Genomic DNA, 8865 nt, shown 5'->3' on the forward strand with positions numbered 1-8865 from the left:
AATTCTGGAGGTAGCTCTAACTCATAGTCCACCTTGCCTATCTTGCGTACAATTTCATATGGCCCAATATACCGGGGGCTAAGCTTCCCCTTCTTGCCAAATCTCATTACACCCTTCATAGGTGACACCCTCAAGAATACCCAATCTTTCACTTCGAACTCCAAGTCTCTTCGACGATTATCCGCATAGGACTTTTGACGACTTTGGGCCGCTAACAACCGATCTTGTATGAGCTTAACTTTCTCTATAGCCTGTTGGACCAAGTCTGGCCCTATCAATTTAGTCTCTCCTGTTTCAAACCACCCAATTGGGGATCTACACTTTCGCCCATATAAAGCTTCATACGGTGCCATTTGAATACTAGAATGATAACTGTTATTGTAAGCAAACTCAATGAGTGGAAAATGGTCTTCCCAATTTCCTCCAAAATCTATCATACATGCCCGTAACATATCTTCAAGAGTCTGAATAGTACGTTCAGCTTGTCCATCGGTCTGTGGATGAAATGTCGTGCTAAGGCGCACTTGGGTCCCTAAACCCTCTTGGAACGACTTCCAGAAATTAGCTGTAAACTGAGTCCCTCTATCAGAGATAATAGATACTGGAACACCGTGAAGTCTCACTATCTCTTTAAGATAAAGCTTGGCATAATCTTCTGCCACATAGGTTGTCCTGACCGGTAAGAAATGAGATGACTTTGTGAGTCTATCCACGATTACCCATATGGAATCATACTTACATCGAGAACGGGGCAACCCTGAAATGAAGTCCATATTAATCACTTCCGACTTCCAAGTTGGGATTTCTATTGCTTGCAACAATCCACCCGGCTTTTGGTGCTCGATTTTCACTTGTTGAAAATTAGGACATTGAGCTACAAACTCTGCTATATCTTTCTTCATCCCATTCCACCAATATATAGACTTAAGGTCGTGATACATTTTCGTCGCTCCGGGGTGAACCGAATAACGAAAACAATGAGCTTCTTTCAAAATATGGTGGCGTAAACTTGCCACATTAGGGACACATAATCTGCCTCGGCATCGGAGAACTCCGTCTCCCAAAATGTCAAATGATGACTCCTCCTTCTGAGGGAGTGTATCTCTGAACTGCATTAGCATGGGATCCTTATATTGCCGCTCCTTCACTTCTGGTACTAGCGACGAGACTGCAGAATTCTGAATAATAACTCCGCTGCTACTTGAGTCCACTACTCGGACTCCTAGGCTAGCTAGCTGTTGGAGCTCACGGGCCATTTCTCTCTTCTCTGGTCGTACACCACATAGACTTCATATCGACATACGGCTAAGAGCATCAGCCACAACATTTGCCTTTCCGGGATGATACAAAATATCAACATCATAGTCTTTCAGCAATTCCAACCATCGTCGTTGCCGCAAATTCAACTCTTTCTGCTTGAAGATGTATTGAAGACTCTTATGATGTGTATAAATATCCACGTGGACACCATATAAGTAATGTCTCCATATCTTTAATGCATGAACAACCGCGGCCAATTCTAGATCATGGGTAGGATAATTCTGCTCATGTTTCCGCAATTGCCTTGAAGCATACGCAATTACATTACCGTGTTGCATCAATACACAGCCTAGCCCAACACCTGAAGCATCACAATAAACGACATATCCTTCCAATCCCTCTGGAAGTGTCAAGACTAGGGCAGAAGTCAATCTACCCTTTAGCTCTTGGAAACTATGTTCGCAAGCATCTGTCCATTGGAACCTTGCCGATTTCTGGGTCAACTTTGTGAGTGGTGCAGAAATAGAAGAAAAACCTTCAACAAACCTCCTGTAATAACCTGCTAAACCTAGAAAACTACGAACCTCCGTAGGAGTCGTGGGCCTTGGCCAAGTTTTCACGGCCTCAATCTTTTGACTATCTACTCGAATACCATCGGCTGCAACAATATGCCCTAAAAATTCCACTGAGTTCAACCAGAACTCACATTTAGAAAACATTGCAAACAACTCTCGAGTTCGGAGAACTCCAAGGACAGTACGCAAATGATTTGCATGTTCCGCTTCGGATCTAGAATACACCAAGATGTCATCGCTAAATACTATCAAAAATAAATCCAAGAAGGGCCTGAACACATTATTCATCAAATCCATAAATACGACCGGCGCGTTCGTTAGCCCAAATGACATCACCTGGAATTCAAAATGGCCATATCTTGTTCTAAAAGCTGTCTTAGGGATATCTTTCTCCCTAACTCTCACTTGATGATACCCGGACCTCAAATCAATCTTTAAAAACCATTTAGCACCTTGCAATTGATCAAATAAATCATCAATCCTCGAGAGAGGATATCTATTCTTAATCGTTACCTTATTCAGCTATCGATAATCAATACACATTCTCAAGGAGCCGTCTTTCTTTCGGACAAACAATACGGGCGCTCCCCACGGGGATGAACTGGGCCTAATGAAGCCTTTATCAAACAATTCCTTCAATTGCTCTTTCAATTCTTTCAATTCAGCGGGTGCCATTCTATATGGGGGAATAGATATGGGTTTAGTGCCTGGCAACACATCAATGGCAAAATCAATCTCTCGCTCGGGAGGAAGTCCTGGAAGCTCTTCCGGGAACACATCCAGAAATTCATTCACTACGGGAACTGACTGAAAAGTCGGCGACTCAGCTTCTATATCTTGAACCTGGACTAGATGATAAATACAACCTTTCGTGCTCATCTTCCTTGCCTTTAGATAGGAAATAAACCTACCTTTTGGTGACGCCGTATTCCCTTTCCACTCTAAGACTGGTTCTCCCGGAAATTGGAAACAAACCATTTTCATTCGACAATCAACATTGGCGTAACAAGAAGCCAACCAATCCATGCCCATAATGACATCAAAATCTACCATTTCTAGCTCATGCAAATCAATCATGGTACGACGATCACAAATCATAACTACACAATCTCTATATACTCGGCTAGCTATTACCGATTCACCCACGGGTGCAGACACCTCAAAAGGTTTGATCGACTCCGGCTCAACTATAAATCGACCCGCAATATATGGAGTAACATATGATAATGTGGAGCCTGGATCAATCAAAGCATATACATCATGAGAGAATACCGATAATATACTTGTGACCACATCTGGAGGAGACTCAAGATCTTGGCGTCCAGCCAAAGCATAAATACGGTGCTGAGGACCGCTAGAATTGGGAGCTCTCCCTCTGCCTCTACCATGGCCTACTGGCGCATGTGAACCTGGCCCCGTAGGGCGTACAGATGCCGGAGATCTAGCTATCGACCCTGATGGTTGGGCCCTACCTCTACCGTGTACTGAGGGGCAATCATGCAAGATATGGCCTGGTCGACCACATGAATAGCAACCATCTGAACCTGATCGGAACTGACCCCAATGCAACTTCCCACACTGGGAACATCGTGGTACAGGTGGCCTTGACTGGCCTGAATCATCTCTAAACTGAGGTCCTGAATAACTCAGACTCGGTCCTGAACGAGCAGACCTATCAAATCACTGGCCTGAAAACCGTGGAGGTGCACTGGTCATAGAATAGCCCGAATGTCTGGGAAATTGCTGCCTGTGCCCACCTCTAAACTCGCTTGTCGGACCCGAAGATCTAGCCCTCTTGCTATGTCCCCGATCTTGCTCACGTTCACTTCTCCGCTGCTGTAGGATTTCTTCTAAGTTCTGAGCATGTGCCTGAATGCGTGCGATATCCATACCGTCCTGAAGGGACGCAGTCAAGCATTTATCCATAAAGTGTGGCCCTAGGCCCTTTACAAATCGGTGTACCCGGTCGCCTATATCCGCTGCCATGGCTGCAACATACCTAGCCAAGGAATTGAAGCGGAGGCTATACTCCAGGGCGCTCATACTACCTTGCCTCAAGTTCAAAAATATATCGGCCCTAGCTCGCCGAACGTCTGGAGGCATATAATAACGGAGAAAGGCATCAACAATCTCTTGCCATATCGGGGGAGGTGCATTGGCTCCCCGTGAAACCATCCATACCGTATACCACTGGATTGAGACACCTCTCAATCTATATGACGCTAGCTCCACTGACTCGGTGTCTGAAGCATGTATCAATCAGAGCGTCCTTAGCATACCATCAATAAAGTCCTGAGGGTTTTCCTCCGGCTTTGACCCAAAGAATTCCGGAGGGTTTAAAGTAATAAAATCACAGGCCCTTGCACTAACGACCCTATCACCATGCCCTGAACTTTGCCTCTGAGTCTAGGCCACAACTAATTAAGTCAACAAATTAATGGCCTCTTTCACATCCCGGCCAGAAGCATTCGGTGGAGGAGCTGGAGGTGCTGGAGCTGGGGCTGAGGCTCCCTCACGCTCCTCAGTAATAGGCACTGTCTGGGAGGACTGAGATTGAGCCGCACTCTGGAACTCACTTTCCTCTGCTACCGGTGGCGGTGCTCTTTCAGCCCGCTTTTCTGCCACCGTCCTGCCCTTTTGGGCTGCTGTAGCCTTTTTCTTTTTAGGCATCTCTGAAATACACAACACACGATTAAGGAACAAGAACTTCTTACACAATAGCTCTATCGTACGATTCTTACGAAGAAAGAAGGTCATTTATTCCTAAAATGTCCGCAGCTTCTTATTTATAAGTGTGGCGCGCAACACACCCATAACCAAGACTCTACTAGACACGGCTCGTAGACACACCCTAGGACTGAACTGCTCTGATACCACTTTTGTCACGACCCGACTAGGGGCCGCGACGAGCACCCGGTGCTAGCCCACCCGGGCACCTCTTAGCTTACGCTTAAGCTTGCATCTAGGTGAGCCACGTAATTAAACATGCATTTCGATTTATCAATCACACTAGTCCCATTGGACGACAACATCTTTAATCATCATAGGCATCTATGCCACATCAATGTACATGGGCCGACGAGGCCAACAAAATGATATACAAAACATAGGTCGACAAGGCCAGACATATCTAACCATATACACATGACTACGAGCCTCTAAGAAGAGTATGACATAACACATGAGCGGGACAGGACCCCGCTATGCCCATAAATATGTACACAAAAGAATGAGTACCCAAAAGCTATGGCTCCGAAGGAAGTGGAGCTCTGCTATGTAATCTCTGAATAAGCAGCTATGGATCAAGTCTGTCTCCCTTTGCACCTGCGGGTATGACGCAGCGTCCACAAATAAAAGGACGTCAGTACGAAGAATGTACTGAGTGTGTAAAGCATGATCAACATCGATATATAAGCATACTGAACAACATATGAAATAGCATAGGAGGGGGGAGACAATAATATCATCATAATGACACTTACTTGCGTTTCATAGGAACATTCCATTTCTCATACGTATTGTATACATACATCCTCATCCGTGTTCCATAATAGTACTCGTACCATATTTGTGCTCGTATTCGTATACATGCCTATTTCGTATTCACATACGTAGTCTTATCATAATCATATTCATATTATATACATAGCACATACTCATATATACATACATAGCGTACCCGACCATAAGGTTTGGTGTTCAATACATACTTGGCCAACCATGGCTCACGGTTATATCTACCTGGCCCTACCAAGGCTTCAGGGTTATCCGTACCATCTGCAGATGTGTGCGCGCATGACGTAATCATATACATATATATATATATATATATATATATATATATATATATATATATATATATAAACATATACTCTACCCGGCACCATAGGCTCGGGGTTTCATTATAGCCCTTCATAGGCACACATACATCCAATAGCCCGTAGGCGCCTTTAGCATCATTATTATTATCATCCTCATTACTATCATCATTATTATCGTTACATCTATATTATAGGCTTACTTGTCATATGAGGAACGTAGTACAATCGTAGTATATATCAAGGATCGTGAGCTTACGAGCTCGGAAGATCAATCATTTGGAGACAACATACTCATAGAGAGAATTTAGGAATTTGGCCATAGAACCATGCCTTATGAAAGAAGGGTTAGCCTTACATACCTTTCCATCGCACTATTCTACACTTGCACGTACTCCTCCGATGCTCACGTTCATTAAAGTCATACTATCATTAGCATCGATAATTAGCACACATGGCTAAAGCTAGGGAAAATCGGACAACTATTCCTTCACATCGTAATTCAACTCCCAACGTCAACAATACATTCATAATATCATAACAATGGCCATTAGTCATTTGCATTATCCACATTCCTTAATTTACTCCTAGTTCACCCATATTCATGGTTATAACCTTCGACCTCGCCCATTCATATACAATGTTTTATTCCATGATCTTAACGTCGTTTATAACACGTTCATATCACAACTCGACAACAATCATAATTCAATTCAAACTATTTCTCCAAAATGTCACTATTCATCATCCATGACCCATTTTACCATATTTTCTACAATCCATGTATTTCAACTCTTCAATACCTTAAACATCATGTAAATATCATGAATATTACCTTAGATGTTGTAGGAGCAAGCCTTAGTTGATAATACTACACCTTGAGCAAAACCCTAGTTTATCTCCATTTGGATTTCTTGACTTTGGATGACCTTTGATGATTTTTCTAACTCTTGATTCACTTGTCTTATGTTGTTGATGACTTATAATCCTTGAAAACTTGTATAATGAATGTAGAGAGATGTTTTAGAGAGAAGGTGTGTAATGTAGAAATGAAATAAAACAAGTATTGGTCCCCTTATTTAATGAATTGAAAATCTGTGTTGAAGTGCACAGTGGTCGTGAACTGGGTTTACGGTCCGTATAGCAGTTTACGAACCGTCCTTCGTGGTCATCTTTAACCATTTTAAAACCAGAAACTTGGGCTGCTTGCATGGTGATTTACGACCATGGTTTACGAGCCGTAAATCACTTTACGGTCCGTAAAACAGGTTGTATTTTACCATTTCCTCGACTGGCAGAAAGTTGAAGTTTTGCATGCCAGTATACGACCTGTCAGTTTACGGACCGTATAGCACTTTACGACCACTGGTCAGTTTGCGATCCTGCAACTTCTCACATTTCTTAGACTTCTCATTCTAATCATCCACATCCATGCACATACGTTGCTCATCTAATACCTTACCTTATCTTAGCCAACTTTCTCGTCTTACATCGGATACCTTTGAAATCTCACCTAAGGTCATCAAACGTCGTCTCTTACTCATGGAACATCATGCGCTCGCACTCATCACTAGTTCATTCACTTGCGTACCGACGAAAATTTTTTTGAGGTGTAACAATTTAAGAACCTATCCGCTCTAGCTCGGTGGACCTCGGGTGGCAAGTAGTGGCGGATGAAAGCATCTATAAAATCTTGTCATACGGGAGGAGGCGCATTCTCTTTTCTTGATGCTAGCCAATTATTATACCACAACATCGCCACATCTCGGAGTCTATAAGATGCCAACTCCACGGATTCAGTCTCGGAGGCATGGATAATCCTAAAAAAATCTTCTGGGTTTTCATCCGACTTTGACCCAAAATACTCCAGAGGATTCAAACTCATGAAGTCACGGTCTCTGGTACTAGTTGCCCGATCACTTGAGCTCACATTCTGCCGATATACCTTAGCGGAAACTAACTGTGTAAATAAATGAATAGCCTCGGTCACTTGTTGACCCGAAGCAACCGGTGGAGGAACTGGAGCTGAAGCTCCACCTTGTTCTTCTACATTGGGCGGGGTGGAGGAAGTATTAAATAAGGCCTCATTATGTGACTCGCCCTCTTCTACATTCATTGGCGGCTCTCTTTCTACCCGCCTTTTTGTTGTAGTCTTGCCCTTCTGGGCGGCTGTAGCCTTTCCCTTTAGCGGCATTCTGAAATCACAACACACTATTAAGAGGGGAAAAGCTTATAACACAGCTCTATCGCACGATTTCTTATGATGAAAGATGGTCATTTTTCCTAAATGCCCTGTAGCCTCTTGTTTATTAGTGTGGCGCGCAACACACCATAAACAAGACTCTACTACACACAGCTCGTAGACACTTCCTAGGACTGAACCGCTCTGATACCACTTTTGTCATGACCCGTCTAGGGGCCGTGACGGGTACCCGGGGCTAACCACTGAACACCACTCGTTCTGTTACTCATTAAACTCAATAGACCTTCTTTTATCAAATTCAAACTCAAATCATAAGAAAATCATTTTCCATTTGAGAACATAAATACTTTTATATACATAAGCCTCTCGGCTATCAAAATGATAATATACACATATATACATATATACAGTAGTGACCTTGTGTGACCATATAACCCACACTGCACATCTACGAGCCTCTACTGGAGTGCTAGACATAAGGACGGGACAGGACCCCGTCGTGCCCAAAATATACATATATACACAAAAGAATGATCAAGCACCTCCAGAACAATGAGGTGCTCTCAATCAGCTAACAACTCCTATGAGTCTGGATCAAGATCACCTCCCTGTCTACCTGTGGGCATGAACACAGCGTCCAAAGAAAACGAACGTCAGTACAAACATTGTACTAAGTATGAGAGGCATAAACAATAAAAGTACGTCAATGAGATAAAGGAAGCATCAATAAGGGAGCAATTGTATATGACTGTCACTCATAAAGAAATAGCACATGCTGACTTACTTCATATGCATCGTCATATCGTATATGCATAAATGTATAAGCTGCCCGTCCATATAGGTACAGTGTGATAATGTATAAGCTGCCCGTCCATATAGGTACGGTATGATAATAATTCACCTGCGTCCAGGCCTCCCGCGTCCGGGATGTAAGCTGCCCACTATTGTGGTGTGTATGTCTGCCCGTCCATATAGGCACGGTGTAATATCATATCATCATATACTCATT

This window comes from Lycium barbarum, chromosome 2, assembly GCF_019175385.1.
Source record: "Lycium barbarum isolate Lr01 chromosome 2, ASM1917538v2, whole genome shotgun sequence".
NCBI lineage: Eukaryota > Viridiplantae > Streptophyta > Magnoliopsida > Solanales > Solanaceae > Lycium > Lycium barbarum.